This window comes from Sinohyriopsis cumingii, chromosome 13 (assembly GCF_028554795.1).
Source record: "Sinohyriopsis cumingii isolate HCF-2022 chromosome 13, ASM2855479v2, whole genome shotgun sequence".
Lineage (NCBI taxonomy): Eukaryota > Metazoa > Mollusca > Bivalvia > Unionida > Unionidae > Sinohyriopsis > Sinohyriopsis cumingii.
Genome location: NC_142973.1, coordinates 66,145,929 through 66,168,781, shown reverse-complemented (window position 1 = coordinate 66,168,781; position 22,853 = coordinate 66,145,929).

Below are 22,853 nucleotides of genomic sequence, written 5' to 3'. Positions count from 1 at the left end.
ACAAAATTAAATAGAGGGAACATTTTCTAAAATGTTCATCTCAGTCTCAAACTCGTCCTGAATATATGCAAGAGGCGGAGAGCGTTCTCTCCCTTGAAACACGATTTCAGCTTTAGTTAATAACAGAAATATTAGGTTAGTACCACGTTTTAAAAAGAATAAGCCAAGTAATACTTTGCTCATTTTGAGAAATTGCTGAAAATCTGAAACCTCCAGGAGAACATTGGATATTATTATTAAAATGTGTACCTATTGGCAAAGCTCTCTAAGTCTACGCTTCAATGTCAGTACAACAAAGTGCTAATTATGATATGGTTAAGAAATTATCTTGAATGGTTATGAGTTTTGTACCTGAAGGGTTTAGAAACTGTAGTAAAGACTCTGGAGAGATCAATGTCGAATTTGTTTGGGGAAAATAACAACTATTTAATAGGTGGTGCTCAGTCAAGAGGGTTGGTCAGAATTACAATACCTCAGCTGGCTCATATTAGCTGAAGAGTTGAAGAATTGCGTCCATAGTGATGTCAAGACCTATCTTGATGAGGAAAAGGTCGCAAGTTTAGAAAATGCTGCTCGTACAGCTGGAGGCTATTCCTTGACTCACAAAGTTTCATTTGTCAATAAACGATATGTATTGATCATAACGTGTACGTCCACACCATTTCCGAGGCAGTTTCTTTGAGGAATATTGGAACTAAAATCATAGTAAAAGCTTTGATGAAGTTGTCTTTGACACTTTATGGTCTCCCTAAAAATGTCCCTTCTGATCAAGAATCATATTGTATCTCTTGAAATGTCTCATAAGTTATGCACGGATTAGGCATCCAACAATTCAAGTCTACTCCTTATCGTCCTGAAAGTCAATGGGCTTTAGAAAGACTTCATCAAACATCAAAGAATATGAATCGGTCATACTGCTGTAATACAGGAAAAGATTGGGACGATGGTGTTCATTTCATTTTTTTAATTTTTTTTTTATCAGTTAAAGAATCATTAGGTTTTAGTACCTCTGAAGTAATTTTTTGGATATACTCTCCATGGACCATTGAAGATATTAAAAGAGAAACTTTTTTCCAATGAACATCCAGATTAATCTTCTCGATTATCTCTCTGATTTAATATAAGTTGTCAAAGGCTTACGAAGTAGCAAGAACTAATCTTCACACTTCTCTGTCAAAAGTTAAAGTAAGTCACGACAGAAATACAAAGGGAAGGAGTTTTCGGTCTAGTGATTGAGTTCTGGTTTTCTTGCCCATAACTCAACATCCTCTTCAGGCCAAGTATTAGGGTCCTAATATAGTTGAAAAGAAAGTAAGTGACTTAAATTATATCATTTGCACCCCTGGGGAGCGAAAACAGAAACATGAATATATCAAAGGGGTTTGCTAATAGAGACAGCCTTGTTAATCATTCAGTCAATTTAGCATGCGAAGCTGTCTTACTGCTACGGCTAATGCCGCGTGACTCGCAAATCCAATGTCATTAAACCACAATAAAAATCCTGTTCACATTGTAAATGGTGGTAATGCAGGAAAAACTCGTCGATAAATTTTTATTATATAGCACATTTATAGGTATCAAATATAAATATAGCAAATGTTACTACATGAAACATAGCATATTTAACCCTATGAAATAGGCGTTCCCAAATTCACACTTGAAAATGACAACTTCCAGAAACATACAGTCGTTACAACACTGTGAACATTAGTGGTGAAAATTAAATTTCTTCCATTATTTTTTATCTATCACAGTTCCATAACCTACATAATTAATGGATTATATTGATTACGCACCCCCCCCCCATTTATTAACTGAGGAAACAATATGCACTAAAAGATTGAATTTAATTTTATATTTATTTCAATCAAAAAAGACATTTGCTTTTAACTTTAGAAATGATGATGATGACGATGATAGTAGTGGTGGTGACGATGACGACGATGAGTACCACTATGATCATGATGACAACCAAGCTAATAAAATGAAAGATAACGGAAAATGTAAAATATTCGCTTAATGATGGAATAGTTTCTTTCTGTTAGACATGGGACGTGTGTTTCTATTTTCAACAATTTTGATACAAAAGTTCATACCTGATCTTTTAGACAAACCAAGCATATTAAACAAGGGAACTAAAACACGATTACATTATCTTCATTTTAAAGTGTGATATAAAGTATTAGGAAACGACCCAAGGTATAAAATCAGACCAGATTTTAAAATCTTTCTTTCTCTATTTCGTTAAATCAAAGTGTACGATAATCCTTCTCAAATGTCATCCTATCCTACGAGCAAATCTGCATGACATCCTGTATTTATGATGAAAGCATAATAAATCGCATTCATCTATATTTTATTCATCAACGATATAAATAGTCATAGACAAGTAATGTCTACTAGTTACGTGACGTAAATCTGTTCTTTGATTTTCTTCTGGCAAGTTTGTTACTGTTCATATAAAAAAAATGAGATAAATACATATTTTCTACTCTTTATCTGGTATACAATTTTGATACAGCAACAGTTTCACTTCTTTCCTAAATACTGAAGATTAATTCATTGTCGTGGTTTATACTTCCAAAAAGCCAAGCAGGCACAAGACTGGTGGTAAACGCTCTAGACAAGCGGTGTATCACTTTTTACGCACACAAATTAATACAAAATGCACAAAGAAACGTATTTATGTATTAATATTAAAAGAATTGCGTTTGAATCAAGGAGTCAAAAGAAGACAGAGTATTGCTCCTTCCGTCTTACGACTGAATCAATGTAACCTATGTTATGGATAAATTCAGGACGTGTCGTTGTTTGTTCAAATGATCACTTTGAGTACGTTTACTCAAACAGAGTCATATCATCAAAATCACCCTTATTTAGTCTTGGTCACTAAGTCGCTTGACGCATTCTAACATGTGTGATTGGCATCTAGAAGATTAAGACTCAGTTTGGTATTGGAAGTTTGTATTTGCTCTTTGTTCTCAAAATAAGAACATTATATTTTTCAAAAAGAACATAAAATATGCAATTAGTAGAATGAATTGCCCTTTTTATCAAAATCCTATTTAGAACTCCGTTTACAAGGCATGATATATTATGTCGAGTCAGTTTATTTCGTGGTAAATATATACAATGATTCTTATGCATTGTATCTTGACTTTCTCACATAAGCATACGTACAGTGTGTATCGTCAGTTTATTAAACTTTTCTCGGCTCAAAATTACTGAAAAAAAACTTTTTTCTTTATGACAGAGTCTGGTTTAATATCTTTGTACGTCAGATAGTATAGTATATTGGAATGGATCTAGGGTATGGGCCATTTGTATTTACGTCTCCATTTTATACATTTATTAGATTTTAGTGATTAGTTGGTTGATTATGGGAAGTCGGTATTGGGGAAATATTCCTCAGCCCGAGTAATTAGCCACTGTGTTGGGTGAACGTCACAGAATCCAGTATTGGTGACATTTTATGATGTCATGGTTTAGTTTCATAGTTGAGTTCAGGTCAGAGTCTGATAAATGGGCATGAGCCAAGTAGTTCCGATTTGAATCTAAAGGTGTTGAGTGGTTGTGTATTTCTGTGTGAAATATTTGTGATAGGGACTGATAGTTTATACAAAGGAATAACCGAAAAGGAGTGTTCCATTATCTACAGACACCTTTTATCGTTGTCATGATTGTAAATGTATTATTAAGTTACATGTGAAATGAGGTTTAAAACTGTGGTTCGAGTGACCAGGGATAAAGTAGGAAAGTAGTTCCCTGTATTAGGTATTTGAATTGAATTTACATTTTCATGGTACTGGCGCTAAAGTAATGAATTCTATCAAACAGAAGCCATGCAATTGTGAAGTTTTAATGCAAATGTGAAGTTGGGATATTCTGCGGTCATTAGTTGATCACAGTAAAATTATTATAGTCCTGACGTATTATGAGAACTTCTAGTTGACAACGACTCTTGTATTGCAGTTCTTGATAATAGGTGAAAACATGGGGGGGGGGGCCTAAAGCATAACTCACTTGAGTGTTTGATTCGCTCGGTAAAGAGACCCCTTGCGTATAACATTATTTTCAAGCGCGAACTTTGCATTGGAATTATGTGGATGACAATTTGTTGGTATGTCTTTCGTTTTTAAATATGACAGAGCAAACAAATATACGTATAAAAATTGCACTACTGCGGTATTGAACACACTTACTTTTGGATATATGCTCTTCCATTTGGAAGAACAATTTTAGCATAATCACGTACCAGAAATTAGGACTGAGGAAGTTCCATCATATTGGACATACATCTCTAAATATAACTGAATAAATTACCAATAATTATTTGGGATAACTCGCTGAAGTCGACCAATTCAGACACTTCAATGAAATGTGAAAAACAAACGTTCTTTCTCCACGACCTTTTCGAAAGAAGGGTGTTGAAAAAGCCTCACAACGAAAGTATCAAAAAATCCTATCACACAACGCAAATGAAACATTGACCACACAGGAGTTAATTAATACGAAGATGGTTACGGTCACATATTATATCCATGTGTGTATCTCAAGTTCACAAAACATCCTTTGTATAAAATTGCAACTGGTTCAAACGCATCAATAAATGCACGTGACAAAGATAAACAGTAAGGTCACCATCCTACCTTAAATTCGCGACACTTGGTGGGCAGGCTAATCGACCTGATATTACGTCAGTAAGATAGTCCCGGTGTATCTAACGTATGACTCATACATTGGATTTCCCCAAAATATAGATAATATATATCGTTATCACAATAATCCTAGCCTGATTGTTAGATCTCGTCGACTGGTCAGCATTAGATTATCCGGATTATTACGAGTCGTGTTTCGAAAATGAGAGTATTATTTTCCAACTTCGAGTAAAATAAAGTTAAAGTTCTGACCCTTTCTCGAGTAAAAAATTGACACGTCTATAACAAATAAAGGAAATATGAAAGAATTTAGTGTACTAATATCGGATGATGGTGAGTCGAATGAAGCGTATCGCAGCTTGTAAGCTTATAACTTTGGCTGTGAAGTAAGATTCATAAATGTAAGTCTGTAAATAATTGCAATCCAGATAAACTGAATATAAAGAGGAGGAAATCTTTATACGTCTAAATATATTCGCTTATGAAAACAAAATAGCATTTAGAAATTGGCCATATATATATAGAGTATAACATCGCAGAGGATTGCTCCATTGTTAACAATCATTAGGGGTAGCTAAATTCAAATTCAAAGGCATCTATGCTTTTCAAGAGGGCCAGTCAACAATTAAAAACATTTTATATCGTTTACTTTCGGTTGCTTTTACAAATGAAAAGTAGCGTTGATACCTAAATATTTCATTTACTTTTACAGATTTTTATGGGCGATTTATTCCAAATTTAAATAGGATTATCCGCTTAATTGCAATGGTGTCATCACTGGCGACGTATCTTACCCGACGTGCAGTCACGTGCAAAATAAGTGAATATGTATATAGGGTGACAAACGATATGATAAACATTACTCGGAACGGTCGCTGCACAAATTGTTTCTTCAAAATATTAGACGGCATCTTTTGCCCTAAACTTCCACCTTCTGATAAACATGTTTCGGTTCTCAAAAAAACAAATCATGTGCAAACATGAAGAATCATATTATTTTCATCGAAATGATTCAATAAGAACACAAAAGAAGAGTCGGCGTTTTGAAACATTTTTGGTACCACTACGACAAAATAATTCTTTCTTCATTTTAAAGATTGTATTACATGAAAATAAAACGAGAAATAAATAAGAAACAAAAACATGGTTTGCAGGAGATATAATTATACGCTTTCCAGCGATTTCTAGTCGTCCAGCATCTGCTGAAGATAAACTTAGCGATTTCTTTGAAAAGTACCAATGGCTAGACATGAGGTAAGTCGTGAATATAGAAGTCGCTCCATTGCTAAAATGTTTTAGAACTTCTGATGAATTAATTAAGCTTACATAATTATTACGCATACTTTATCTGCAGTAAAGTCAAATGATCCTTCCTGAATAAGGTAAGACGCATTAATGAACGGATGTAGCTAGAATTCCGTGTGTGTCTTTCATATTTGAAAGACCAATAATCGGATTTCCACAAATTTGCCGCCCTGATGGGGTCAAAGGGTATGACACGCTTACTAAGATACAACTATTTCTCTTGTCTTTCATACAACCAAAATAAGTAATTGTGCAAAAATAAGCAATATGATATTAGATTCTTGCATACATTTTTTAAATATAAAAATGAAATATTTATTTTTGTACTGAATCATATTTGCACATAAAACCAAAATATGAAACGTATTCTAGGGCGATACTTATACATTTTTGGGTTATTAATATTTTCTTTAAATATTTGCAACTATTAAACAAATCTTAGACACATATGTGGTAATAAATACGTGCAAAGTATACAAAATAAGGCAGTAAAAATACACGTTAAAACAAAACTAATGCAAGACAACAAAGCTCCAAAGAAGGAACCTGACTAAAGTTTCTTGACCTAAAGGAATTCAAAGATTATTAGCTAAATTCAGTGGGAAATATCTTGCGACAAAATTAGTACAGGTTTATTATAAAAGTGTATTGAATTCCACAGGTTTCAACAAACGTGTTGGAAGTACAGTTAATCATTAACTTTCCTTGTACAAATTTAATGTGTTACAGAATAAACTGCGTGTTTCTCGTCTATATCTCTCTTTTAAAGACATTAACAGATTACTCTACGTCTGTGGTTCTATTTTAAAGACATCAACATAATGATATACGTCTGTGCTTATATTCTGATGGCATCAACAGATTAATATATATATATATATATATATATATATATATATATATATATATATATATATATATATATATATATATATATATATACACACACACACACACACACACCTGTGCTTATATTTTAAAGACATTAGATAACCCTGACCTGCTGTAAAGTGGCAGCTTATTAAATTATAAGTAAACAGACGTAGTAAAAGATTGTATAAACTTAACATGAACTAGTAAAGAGACACATACATTAAGATAAATGTTTGTTAACGCATTGACATGTAGATTTATATCGTTGTTTTCTCCTGTCCAAATTTTAATTGTTTTATCCTGAGTCGGGTACAAAAAATGTAAATCAGTGGTTAGTCACCAGTGGTGATCTCATTCAAAACGTCTCGAGTCCCTATTTTCATATTTGGTTAGTAGCTTTGAGATTTCAACACCGGTACCGTATATAAGTAGAGTCAAACTATAAATATCATAGATCCTGATCTGCCGTAACATAATCACGGTCTATGCTATTTTTTATAATGTGTACTCATAACAATCTGCACAGACCCTGATCTGCCGAAGCATTATGAGCCGGCAGATCTGGGGTTGTGCAGTTTGCAGTTGGACTAGTATTATTTATCGGGTATATGCGGTATGTTTTGATCAACCGTCAACGATTGCTGGAACCATCTTGTACAAACCTTTTCAAGTTTCAAATGATTCTTCAATATATTAAAAACACCTGACGAATTAATGCCCGTGACACAAGAAATATCTTCCATTGTGTATTGAGATTCTTCATTTCTTGCTTCGTTCACAGCAGCCACTCCAACCCACCCCCATTACAAACAACGTCGTCCAGAACGTGGGTCATATGTTTCCATAGATTCTCAGCAATTCGCAGACGATGAAATTGCCTCAGAACTGGATGATATGACCAAGAATTGCATCTGCAGACTCAAGACCTTTCATAACAACATAACATCATCCTTTGTTTCTAGTAGCAGTAAGGTACTCATCTCAAATATCCTAGCCATGCCATACATTTTTGTAAAAATTAATAGAATAAGCTGAGCTCTCAGTAAAATTAAGAACAAAGAAAGACATAATATACAAAACAGACAGTCGACATGTGGCCAAAATCATTATACCTCCATTTTTTTTTGCAACCACAATCTTTAAAATGCACAAAATGTGTTGATAAGAAGGAAAAAATATCTGCAAATCTGTCTGACAATTAAAATATCTGATCCATTGAAATTAATGATTATTACGTATCCTTTGGTTAATTCATTTATCATGCGCTCGTTATAATAAGAATTCGTGTAACATGCTGGAATCACAGAATCAAACATGGGTTTGAGACATGCTTCAGTGAACAGCTCGTGGCTGTTTGTGCTAAATATAACTTCAAATATTGTAAGCTAATTATCTCAATTTATTATAGTCCATTCCGTAATAATGCTACGCATAAATCGTCACATACGGGACTTCTGTTAACAAGCTTGTTGTCTGTAATTAGAAAAGGTGTGAGAAAGAGAGGAATAGAAAAACAAGGCAATATTTCGGATTTGAATGAAAAATAGAAAATGATAAAAATATTATGGTATAAACAATTCCACCGTGACAAAAAATAGTACTTTTTGCTGTCACTGACTCTTAGTTTACCTGTCTTCACGTGATTCTTATCTTCATAAAATGAAAAAGAAGAAAATTATATTTGAAAGCGTAATCTTCGCTGTATGTATGTATGTATGTCCTAGACGCTTGAGCGTTTATTATATTTGTCTGTGGCTGAATTAAAGAAGCTGTTGAACCATTCGTAAGTAGAGGTGATAAATCTGACGACGTGGCCGAGCACACCGAGTCACAAAAGAAACGTTCAATCAAGTAAACACGACTGAACGAGATTTTCGTAATTAGTGGTGCAACAATATAAAGGCATACCGGTATATTGCGGTTTGTTGATCTGACAATCCCTACCGCAATATGATTTCCTTTACCGCGAAATTTTTCACGGTCTTGCTTGCTTTCGGCCCAATACAATTGTATACTATTCACATTTTTCCCCATTTAATTCATGAACTATAATGTCTTTATCTCCTAATGTGCACTTAGCAAAAGATCGCATGGGAATGAAAAACGCGATTATTCCGGCAAGGTTTAATAGGGATGGCGAGTCAAGACCATGGGATATTTTTTCATCTTAAATAATAAGTTATAAACTTCACTTTCCTCATATATATATATATATATATATATATATATATATATATATATATATATATATATATATATATATATATCCCGTTTATAATTACACTAAATGCTAAATGAACAGTACCCAAGCGTCCGTATTCGACCATGGTGAAAAGTGACACAAAACAATTCCAGCAAGTTTGCAGCCACACCTGCATCTATGTATATAAACGCAAGTGTTCGACATAAGAACACAACATCTGCCATCGCTAGATTTATTGTGAAGGATGTGCAAGCTTTCAGTGTTGTTGCAAACAATAGTTTCAAAGAAATTGTTAGGGTTTTTGGTTCCTCGTGTCGCGCACGTACATATCCGAACGGTGGTGTCAGACATGTATAAAGCTTGCGACATGACTTAAAAAAAGGTTTCTTGAACGTGCCTGTAGCACTTATCACACGTGGCTGGAATGGAGTCTCTTGAGAATGCCATTAATATGGCGGTGGCTGCTTCAGAGTCACATAGGCTATTATGCTCGCACTATAAACCTAGCAGCATGCAAAGCGTTAATCATGAATGGTGTGTCATTAATTCTTGGTCGTATTATAATGACTGTATAAATTTTTTCACAGGGGCAATGGAAACAGCTACTGTAACTCAAAAGCAAACTTAAACGTAAAACTAATCCGAAACGTGTGCGCCAGGTGGAAATCCGTTGGGCAGCTTTCAAGTGTTTGTAGACTTGTTTCATTGTTATGTTAATTTTATATGTTCATTTAAGCACCATTTTGAAGTGTTACAAGATAACATTACTTAGAGATGATGTATTGATCAAGTAGTAAGTGTTATAGTAAATACTGTATTGTTTTCATTCAGGGTTACTGTGTTTCGTATATTGCAATATGGTTTTGGGCGTATCATTGCTTCTATCTCAGTAATGTCCAGCATGGTTTTATGCATAATGGCTCATCACAAAAAATGTATAGGTCAATGTAGGGCTAGATAGAGGGCTTGGGGAGGGGTCCAACCTGTAGCAAAAGAACCTGTTATGTTGTTAAAGGCTTAACATTCCCCCGACCTCTACCCGTTGACCGATTCTTTTGTGAGCCTCTGGGGCTTTATGACGACCAACGTGAGCTCTGTAGTATCGAAAATATCATTCCGCTGATCATTTAAAACTTGTTTAGCAGAAATATTCGTAATGATTCGCACATCGAATGATTCAGATTTTGAATGGTACTCTCTTACGTCAATAACAAAAAACGTAGAAAGGCAAATCAATGTCAAGGACTATCCCATCTCTCTCACAAACGTCATATTTTACAAGTCAAGCACTACATTCTAAATGCAACTGAAGAAGACAAGGTTTGGTTTAAAAAAATATAAAAAAAACTAACCAAGAGCATCGGAGCCAATAACCCATGATGACGAAGAAGTTCTATTTATCCACTGGCGACATAGCCTCTAACGCCCTGAGCTGCTTGTAATATTATTCGTTTTACTTTTATGAGAAAATGATTGGTGCTCATCTCTCGTTGCGTCTTCGCCAAGCGCCCTACTGTGAATACTCCACTGTTGATTTTTTTTTGTGCCGAGATTTGAAAATACTGTTTACTGAGCGTTGGGTTTGATTGAAAAGAAAGAGTACCTAACCTGTCTTGGATGCTGAAGGATTCCACTGTCGAGGTTTGGTGATTAGCTGTTTAAATATTTTTTGTATAATTTGTTTTACAGAATTATTTTAATAAATGAATAAAAGCTGATGCATGAGTAAAAGCTTAAACGCATAATTACTGATTAAGTAATTTTTTTCATAAGTTCTATCGCTATTTTGAATACTGGAAGTTGGAGATTACATGTCTGCGGTTACTGTATTACGATACATCTGGTGGAATGTTGGTCGTGGGTTCCAGCCGGGTTGAAATTTTAAATATACATTTCTTGATTTCAATTCAAGAAAAACGTAAAACCCGCTGCCGTCAAATGTCGTCATTTTAGCACAGTTTACCTGTACATGTATTACATTTTAATAAATTTCCAAAAATGGCTTCCTTAATTTGGATTTAAATTATATTGTGCTTGGGTAGCGAACATTCCATTAATCTTTTAAATTCTGACGAGTACAAATGGATTATTAGAAGAAATCAAGTTTGCAAAAAGCAAGCAAAATCTCTTATTTAAGTTATTGCTATCTTTAAGCTCTGGTTCTGTGTCATTTATGCAAAATCCCTTAAAAGGTAAGGGTGATATGGAGGGGAAACCAAATATATAGTCTTTTTGACCTTTGATCACAAAATATCACATTCACCATGAACCGACAAGACTGGAAGCGGCGTTCTAAGCATACTCTCAATATTGTGCAGATTTGTGCCATGTAATTTCAAAATCCCTCAAGACGTAAGGAAAATATGGACCGGTCACGAACTATAATCTATTTCACTTCAAAATATTACACTGACCTTGAACCTACGTGGCTGAAAAATGTGCTCTGCAAATTGTCTCGGTAGGATAAACAGTTCAGGCCAAGAACATTGTCTCCCCATTCATTTGGAGAGATATCATTCAACAAAAATATTATAAATGATTAAATGCAGCTATAGTATCTTCCTATTAAGTCCTGTGTTAAGAAATATTGCTTTAAAACACCAAGTAAGCTACTTAGTTGGACTGCGTGACAAATGAAAAATATCAAACCAAGGAAGCAAGCAAGAAAAAAAAATAGCAAACGAACAATTTGAATTGATATTATTTCATCATGCTCGATAAACGATTTACTTCCAGAAGACATCATATTAGTATTAAAACAGGCAGACAGTTCGTACAAGTTAGACTCTGACAACTAACAAATATACTGTAAATAATTCAATTTAAAGGCGTCTTTTCAGTTAATGCCGCTCTCAGGTCGGTGTCGTTGGATGCAACACAAACAATGTAGAAGGATGTTTCTTTTTTCTGTATAGTCAATGAAATTAACGAATCATAGGTGATCATCTATATCTTTATACTCTAATCTCAATTACCCCCTTCCCATTCCCCTCCACCACCACCACCACCACCACCACACTCGTCATTAATCAGTAGTTTATACTTAGAAAAGAGCAACAGCAGCATGAATAGCAGCAGCCGAAGTACAAATTAAATTGCATTATATCCATTTCAAACAAGGGAGATAATTATATCCCATAATTTCTTTACTGCATGTGCTGCATATATTTCATTTGTTGATTCTGTTCATACTATTCAGTTGGGCCCCGAGTGGCCGAGTGGTCTAAAGCACTCACCGTTACTGATCACTGCCATCTCACCTCTGTCTGCATGGGTTCGAGTCTCGGATTCGGCCAACGTGGGTATGTGAGAAAGCTTGCCAGTAGCTTCTCGTGGGTCGGTGGTTCTTTCAGAGGTTTTCCCGGGTTCTTCCTCCACCATTAATACTGGCCGCCATGTATAGCATATCGTGTGCTGAAAAATGGCGTTAAACCCTACAACAACAACAACAACAACAACAACAACATACTATTCATTTCCTTTTTGACGATTGCGGAACTTTAAGATCCGTAAACAAATGACCCGGAAATCCGATCAAGATTCAACGCTGAGATCGGTTTTCAACGACTATAACAATCACAATTCAACGTAAAGAACTGACACTGAGTCAGCTTACAACGTTAAAGGAAGACCCGGCTGGGTGAGAATTCAACGGGGTCACTATTTAATGCCATACCGGAAGCTTATGGGTACAAACGAACATGTAGGTAAGTCAGGACGAGTTGTTTCCCTTGTCTCAGACAGCGAATAAGTATTTTTATATGCTCAAAAGAACGTAAGGGTCATTTCAAAACCCAACATTGACTTTGTGACCCCTTTCTAATGGCTAGTACCTACCCCTTACTAGTGACTACTAATGATGTGGGAACTAAAAGTGTTTCACAATGTATCAGGCGAGAAAAACGTCAGATGGAAAAGGGGATTAATTAATGGCCTAAGTACTCACTTAACAACATCCAGACAAAGCATAAACAATATAATAATGTTGAGATTTGCAAGAAAACTACTTTCCAAATACTTTACAAAAAATGCGTATCATTTCTACATATATCAAAGGTGATGAAAATATAGACGCTGGCTTGAGGTTACGAAAAATAAGAGCCGAAAACGTAATCAAAGACGGACGCAGTTATGCCAAAAACAGTTTCGGCGTCTACAGCGTGACCTAATTGAGTAAAATGTCCACTCCGATAATTATATCCCTGGAAAAATAAATTCTTGACAGAGAAAGCTAGAACAGTAAACTCCTCCAATATGAATCCGAAGATTTTTTGGAAAAGATGACACATTCATTACTACTACTACTACAACTGCTACTACTACAACTGCTACTATTATTGCTATTACCACTACAACTGCTACTACTAGAACTGTTACTATTATTGCTACTACTACTACAACTACTACTACTACTACAACTGCTACTATTACAACTACTACTAATACAACTGCTACTACTACTGATGATAACATTAATGCTGCTGCTACTGCTATTACGATTACTACTGCTACTACTACTAATTCCACTACTACTACTACTACTACTAATAATAATAATAATACTAATAATAATAACTATAAAGTGTGTTTGGGAAGAAGAAAATGAAACACTAATATAACAAGTAAATTCGACGAAAACAGAAAAACGTATCAAGTTCTAATTATGTGCGTGTCAGATTTTCCTAATCCTTGTGTGTTTTCCTACTGTATTATCCAGTAGTTTTTTACATTATTTTTTTTTTTGTGTACGTGGCTTTAGGTCTTGTTCATCCTCTTCACGGCGGTTTCTCCAACATGATGATCATCGCAGTTCTTGCATTTAGGAGGCAGACAAAACTTTTGCTGCAACATCTCAATTTGTATTGGTGTTAAAGTTAACCAATAGAGAAATGTTTTAGTGTTAGATACATGTTTGCAGACGAGACAGCGTTCGTCTTCATAAATGATGTGTTAGTATTGGCTCTACGGCGTGGATTAAATTGTTCGAAATATTATCTTAATCATTACAGTATGCAACCTTAAGGTACCTACTCGAATATGCTATTTAGATGGTCTACAGTACGCAACCTTATGGTACCTACTAGAATATGCCATTTAGATGGTCTACAGTATGCATTCTTGTGGTACCTACTAGAATATGTCATTTAGATGGTCTAAAGCTTGTCCTTTCCCTTGGATCTATCAGCTGCGTGGAGAAGGGGATTCATCTGCATGGGCAACAACTGATTGTCCATATCATCCTGCCCAGGCTTGCGCCCTGGTGAGGACACTCCAGTTTCGCTTCACAGCTTCGACACAACACGGGAAGCAGCAGTTTACCGGTTATAAGTCATCGCACGATTGGCATAGAGTCAGACGCCAGAGGTTGCTTCTGACGGTAGGAGAGACCGACAGGTCTCACATGACAGCTACCGCCTGCCTCAAGCTGGGCAGCCCCTAGACAATAACGTGCCGTCCCGTCACAGTTCGTCTGCCTTACTGGGTACGTAGGACTTAAGGTACGCGAGTACCTGACAAAGAGGACTGCAACTACTGCACCAAGAAATAACAAACGAAAACCAACAAGGAACCACCAATCCTCAAGCTAGGTATCTGGAATAACCGGACCATGCTGACTGGACTTTCAGATGATCTTCAGGCAATCAGCGATGTTCGAAAGCCTTCAGTCATCAACGACGAACTTGCAAGACTCCAGGTCGACATCACCGCACTACAGGAAACACGGCTACCAGATTCCGGGTTCCTCAGAGACAAGAACTACACATGCTTCTGGTAAGGAAAGAGTTTGATGTTGGATTCGCCTTCAGGAACTCTCTGATGGGGATGATAGAACCCTGTCAATAAGGAAACGGAAGACTGCTATTCCTCTGCCTCCACACCACAACCGGGCCTGTCAGCCTGATCAGCGTTTACGCTCCCACACCAAGCGCCACCGCAGATACAAAGGATGAGTTCTACGACGAGTTAAACTCTCTCATCGACAAAATTCCCAAGGAGGAGAACTTGATATTACTAGGCGACTTCAAAGCTAAGTTGGGTGCCGACCATGACGCTTAGCCTTCCTGTCTTGGCAAGTTTGGCATTGGGAAGATGAATGAGAACGGGCAGCGACTTCTAGAAATGTGCTCGTACCACGACCTCAGCATCACTAATTCATTCTTCCAGACAAAGTCACAGCATAAAGTGTCTTGGAGGAATCTCCGGTCCAAACACTGGCATCAACTGGACTTGATCATTACGAGACGGTCTGCAATGAGGGGTGTGCTTCTTACTCGTACCTTCCACAGCACTGACTGCGACACTTACCACTCGCTGGTGTGCTGAAAAATGAAGCTTCAACCAAAGAAGATACACCGCTATAGAGCAAGAGGGTATACCACGCATTGACCTGAGCAAGACGTCATATCCAGATAAGGCTGAGGAATTCATTTATGCCCTCTCCAAGACGTTTGATTCAGAACCTCCCAACGGCAGTGCCAAAGAGAGATTGGATCATATCAGAGAGACTGTGTACAGCACAGCCACATGGATCTTTGGTAAGAAGCAGTAAAAAAACAAAGACTGTTTGAGGCTAACTCCGCCACACTCGTGCCAGCTATAAAGGAGCGTCGCAGTGCTCACCTGGAATACAAGCGATCTCCCTGGCAGAGAACTATACAGGCACACAGGTCTACCAGACGCAATGTTCAGAGTTTAGCACAGCAGTGCGCCAATAAATACTGGCTTCAGCTCCGTCAGAGCATCCAGTCGGCAGCATATATCGGAAACATCAGAGGCAGGTACGACGCCATAAAGAATGCAATGGGTTCCACGAAGAAAGTGACAGCACCACTGAAGTCTGCCGCAGGCGATACCATCCACGACAAGGGCAAGCAGATGGAGCGATGAGTGGAGTACTACTCTGAACTGTACTCCAGAGAGAACCACGTGACCAACTATACCCTTAACGCCATTGAAAACCTCCCGCTCATGGCCGAACTCGACGAGAAACCTACTTTAGCTGAACTAAAGAAGGCCTTGGAGAAACTGTCCTTAGGTAAAGCCCCAGGAAAGTATGGCATTGCAGCAGAAGTCATCAAGTGTGGCTTCAGCGTGCTGCTCAAACACCTGCACGACCTCCTCTGCCAGTGCTGGGATGAGGGTGCATTGCCTCAGGACATAAAAAATCCAACATCGTAACCATGTACAAGAACAAAGGCGACAGAAGTGACTGCAACAACTACAGGGGCACATCCCTTCTCAGCATCGTGGGTAAAGTCTGCTCACGCGTCATCCTGAACAGACTTCCGACGCTTGCTGACAGAGTGTATCCAGAGTCGCAGTGCGGGTTCCGCGCAGAGAGGTCCACGATCGACGTGATCTTCTTCGTCAGGCAACTGCAGGAAAAAAGCAAAGAACAACACAGATCTCTCTTCCTGGCCTTTATAAACCTCACCAAGGCGATAGATCTGGTCAGCAGAGACGAAATCTTTACAATCCTAGCGAAGACTGGATGCCTCCAACGCTGCTAAGCATGATCCAGTCCTTCCACGATGACATGAAAGGCACAGTGCAGTACGATGGCTCATCGTCCGACCCCTTCAACATCCGCAGCGGAGTGAAACAGGGTTGCATCCTAGCCCCCACGATCTTCGGCATCTTCTTCGCTGTTCTGCTCAAGCACGCATTTCGGACGTCCACAGAAGGGATCTTCCTACACACGCGATCAAACGGCAGACTGTTCAACCTGGCACGACTAAAAGCAACGAGCAAGGTGCGTGAAGCAACCATCAGGGACATGCTCTTCGCAGACGATGCTGCCCTAGCCACTCACACAGCAGCTGAGCTACAGCACCTGAAGGCTCGCTTTGCTAATGCATGCGATGAGTTTGGGTTGACCATCAGCCTAAAGAAAACAAACATGATGGCTCAGAACGCGGACCCCCCCCCCCCAAGCATTATCATCAACAACTACGAACGTGAGGTAGTCAGTCAGTTCACGTACCTCAGCTCTACCATCACCAACAACCTATCGCTCGATGCTGAGCTCAACAAGCGGATTGGAAAGGCATCAACAACTCTCTCTAGGTTGTCGCAGAAAGTGCGGAACAACAGCATGCTGACCCTGAAAACTAAGATCTCCGTGTATCGTGCCTGCGTGTTAAGCACTCTATTGTATGCCAGTGAAACCTGGACTCTGTATCCCTCACAAGAGAAAAGACTGAGCGTCTTTCACATGCGATGTCTCCGACGCATACTTGGGATCACCTGGACAGATCAAGTAACAAACATCGATGTGCTTGAACGTGCCAAGATTCCCAGCATGGCCACACTCCTCCGCCAACGTCTCATCAGATGGCTGGGCCATGTACGTTGGATGGGTGACGGAAGGATCCCCAAAGACCTTCTTTATTCGGAACGTGCCTCTGGCAAAAGGTCAATCAGACGGCAACATCTCCGCTTCAAGGATGTCTGCAAGTGCGACATAAAAGACCTTGACCTCGATGTCAACACCTGGGAAGAGCTCGATCTAGACAGGCCCAGCTGGCGACACGCTCTGATCACTGGTTTGAAAGCCGGCGAGGACAAGCTACGCTTGCTAGCTGACGAAAAGCTATCTCAGAGGAAGAAGAAGCAAATCTAATACACACCAGACCTAACCTTCAAGTGCAGCAAGGACTGCCACTCTCATGTTGGGCTACACAGCCACATCAAACGCTGCACAACCACCAACCGGGACATCTCTCATGGGCGCACTTCCATCGTCTCTCGAGACTAACGGATGACAACAAGTGTAAAGTAGGTGCCAATGCTTTCGGAACATTTATTGTAGCCTTAATGCATGTAGTAGTATATATGGTGGGGTTTCTGGCGCACTTTCTCAAGGTATCTTTATTTTACCGTAAAAACATCTCTATCAAAAAAAACTAATCATGACGAGGCAAAAAATACCCGAAAAAAATCGTATCTCAGCGGATCTTTGTGAATCTTTTTTGCTTCAGTATATCAGGTAATTAATGAACGAGATCAGAGACAGATTATCTAGCGAATCTTAAAAGTATATATGATGAGGTTTCTGGACCAGAGTCTGAAGGTATCTTTATTTTACCGTAAAAACATCTCTATCAACAAAAAACTAATCATGACGAGGCAAAAAATTGTATCTCAGCAGATCTTTGTGAATCTTTTTTGTTTCAATATATTAGGTGCTATTTTATCATTCTAACAGCCATGAGAAAAACCAACAGGAAAAAATTGCATTAGGCAGGTATGAACTCAACTAGAGGATCTCATCAGAAAATAATGATAGGATCAGGTAGAATTATTCTCCAACGTAAATTTATTAAAAAATTCCTCAACAGTCGGTAGGTTCTCCACGAGGATATAATTCGAATTTTTCCGTCTCTTGTAATACGCCAAAAGACTTCGATACTGGTTAGACCCGCAGCGGGTACATAATTGAATTTCACCTCGAACACCTACACCGCAACCGATACAAGGCCGTGTTCCGCTTTTTGGAATTCGACGCAGTAGGTAAGAATGGTTTCCACAATAATCACCTAAACAGCGGCGTCCACATATTTCAGTTTTTCCCTCCATTAGCCACGGGCATAATGTTGCATGTAACATCTATATATATATATATATATATATATATATATATATATATATATATATATATATATATATATATATATATATATATATATATATATATATATATATATATATATATATATATATATATATATAAATTAAATTTAAATAAAAATATTTTTGTTTGGAATATAATTTAAGAATCAATTAGATATATAGAATTAATATAATATGGAGAATATTGTACGTGACCTAACTGAAGTCAGGAACATCATTAAATTATCCGGTCTGAACCGGTTCGAATATATTCGTGAACTTCGAAACGACTATTATTTGTTAACAAATGAATTTGCTGATTATCCGCGATCTAATCAAAAATTAGTTGAGTTGTTTAACCGCGTTGAAAACCTTAAAAGACAGCAGAATGTTGCAGAAGATCGCCGTTGGAACCGAGATAGATTCAAAAATGAAAAGGAAAAAATTTACGACGTGACATGGAATGAGGTCAAAGGCAGAATAAAAACACTAGGAATAACGCGTTATGAATATATTCGACGGCTCCAGAATAGCTATTATGTGTTAACTAAGACCTTTGCCCCATATCCCAGATCGAATGAACAGTTAGTTGATCTGTATAGGCGAGTTGGGCATCTCATTAAGCAAAAGAAGGTCGCAGAGGAACTCCGAGGACAATCTGGTGGGTTCGTTATTGATGAAGCATTTGAGGGTCATGACAAATTCATTAGATTTATTCCGAAAAATCCCAACTACAATCATTACAGATTCAAAGATCTTGAAAAAATTATAAAAGAAGTAATTCCAAAAATATTGGCTACTCAGCCAAATATCAAAGTAACCGTAAAATATGAGATCGAGATGTACAAGGCGTCCGATCCAAATATAACACAGAATGCCGTACTCAATTCGAGTACAAGAATAATCTACCGCGATACTGATTTAACTCAGGCAGCTAACGAATTTTATCAAAATATTGCTTCTCATGTTGATAAATTCACATCGTATGGCTCAGGTTGGGTCATAAGCCAAATTAAGGGGATAATCATAACGACCAGTTCGTTCGAGTTACAGTCAGGAGGATCATATAAAAAATTACCAGAGAAGATTCTTAAAACGAAATCCTGCATTAATGTACAAAATACTGATAATCGCTGTTGCTTATGGGCCTTGTTGTCAGCATTATACCAACCTGAACGAGACGCTGATCGTGTAACTAAATATCTGCCATTCCAAGATAGAATTAACATGGATAAGATCAAATATCCTGTACCTGTTAAGGATATTCGAAAAATAGAAAAATTAAATCCCGAGCTATTCCCGTGTGGTATAAATATCTTCTCGATGACAGAAACATATGTGCCGTTTCCACTAAGAATATCACCTCTAGCTAAGCATGACACAAGTGAACGAGCTGTAAATTTATTATGGTACAAAGATCATTATGTTTGGATCAAAAGATTTTCTAGGTTCATAAAATCAACAATAACATCGCATAAAGCTAAAACATTCTTCTGCTACAGCTGTCTGAATGGCTTTACATCACACGAAAAATTAGTCGAACACAACAAGTATTGTTTTGAGGTTAAAAAGACCACAGCGCCAACACCAGGAAAAAATCAGTTATTCTTCAGCAAATGGGGAAGGACCCGAAAAATGCCCTTCATAATTTATGATGATTTCGAAAGCTACCTGGTACCTACTGAGGATCCTAAATGCATCTGCGGATTGGAACAGTGTCGCTGTGATCTTAAGACGATCAGAGTGAATAAACATGTACCAGCCTCGTATCGATTAATGACCAAATGTTCCGATGATAAATTTTCACAATTATCCCCTATCTATCGTGGGACTGATTTACTACCCGAGGTACATATGCTGAAATATTTATTCCAAGAATCTGAACGGATCATGGGCCTATCTAAATTAGGTGATCCCTACCGTGAACTAAAATCATTCAAGAGCGCGACTTGCTGTTGCGTGTGTAGGAAAGAATTAAAGGACGACAGAGAGCCGCTATTCGATTTTATCGAAAAATATTTATCGAGGTGCTGCGCACGCCGAATGCGCCGTAGTTCAATCTCATATCCCTGTTGTGTTTCACAATCTGCGTGGTTATGATGGTCATTTCGTTGTACGTGCATTAGGCCATCCTGATATTGTTGCGTACATGACAGAAAAAAATCTTACGATAAAATGTATTCCGAACAACAGTGAAAAACTAAAGTCAGTCTCGATAGGCCGATTGAGATTTATCGACAGTCTGCAATTCATGGCATCTCCACTCGACAAATTAGCAAAAAATTGCTCGTCGTTTCCATCGATGAAAAAATATTTTAACGAGGATCAGGTAAAATACCTCACAAAGAAAGGTATCTTCCCATATGAATATTTTAACAGTCCCGAAAGATTCTCTGAGACAACTCTGCCAGGTAGAGATGCGTTCTATTCTTCGTTGTACGATAACCACATTAGCGACGCCGAGTACAATCACGCTATTGAAGTTTGGTCTGCATTCGACTGTAAGAATTTTGGTGATTATCATGATATTTACCTGACCGCGGATGTCCTTCTCCTTACTGATATTTTCGAAGAATTCCGGAAAACCTCAATTGGTTATTATGGATTGGACCCAGCACATTATTTCTCCTTACCAGGGTTATCCTGGGATGCATTACTTAAAACAGCAAAAATAAAATTGGAATTATTAACCGACCACGATATGTATTTGTTTATTGAGAAGGGCATTCGAGGTGGAATTAGCGTCATAACGAAAAAATATGCTGAGGCCAACAATAAATACCTACGTGATTTTGATCCGAGTCAACCTGTAAATTTTATTACATACTTGGATATGAATAATCTGTACGGGGGTGCCATGCAGCAACCGATGCCATATGGTGGATTTAGGTGGATTAGTGAACAAGAATTTTTATCAAAAACATTTAAGGATGGAAAATTTGTTGAGATGGATCCTACAGTTAGCTTTTATGTCGAAGTTGATATTGATTACCCTGAACATCTACACGGTGATCATAATGATTATCCTTATCTGGCCGAATCAATAACAATTACAGATGAAATGTTATCACCAGAACAGTTATCCTTAAGAACGACACAATCAACAACGTTGAGAAAACTCGTACCTAACCTGAACAATAAAATACGCTACACATGTCATTATGCGATACTGAAACAAGCTATTGATGCAGGATTAGTCCTGAAAAGAATCCATAAAATTTTATAATTTAACCATTCAACGTAGATGAAACCCTATATTGATGCTAATACAGCTAGACGGACAGCTGCTAAAACCGAATTTGAGAAAGATTTCTTTAAACTCGCGAATAATGCTGTTTTCGGCAAAACGATGGAAAATATTAGGAAACGTGTCAATATTAAGATCGTTAACAACAAGAAACAACGGGACAAGCTGTTAAAATCTAACCTGTTCCACGATAAAATATTAATCAGTACCGACTTGATGTTGGTCAAAATGTTACAGCCTAACCTATACCTGAACAAACCTATGTACGTTGGTGCAGCCGTATTAGATCTATCAAAGCACATGATGTTCAACTTTCATTACAATTTTAGAAAAAACAAATGGCCAAACGCGAGACTGTTATTTACCGATACTGATTCGTTAGTTTACGACATTCCTGGTACCGACTGTAATGATGATCTCTTTCAAGATATTTACGATCGCAAAGATCTATTTGACCTATCTGACGTTAAGGGAAAATTTAACGATAACACCAACAAGAAGGTCATCGGTAAAATGAAGGATGAATTCGCGTTCGATCCTGTTAGGGCCTTCGTCGGACTTCGGTCTAAGATGTATTCGGTAATTGCTGAGTCATCTAGATAGGGAAAAAAGCTAAAGGTAGTAATAATAATTTTGTAAAAAATAAACTCAAATTCAGCGACTATATTAGCGCGTTGAAAAGAAAATCCGGCGAAAAAATATTATCGGCAACGTCATTCGGATTTAGGTCGTATAAACACGAGGTGGTTACCAACAGATTGAATAAGTCTTCATTGAACAATTACGACGATAAACGCTACACTGTTGATGGTATCAACACATATGCCATTGGTCACTATCAAAATAGAAAATAAAATTTAATCACATGCAATATATAAATATAATGGATCCTCAGTATGTTATTTCTGAGGAGATGATAAATAAATTTAAACCGCTGCACCCTAATTCGAATTTA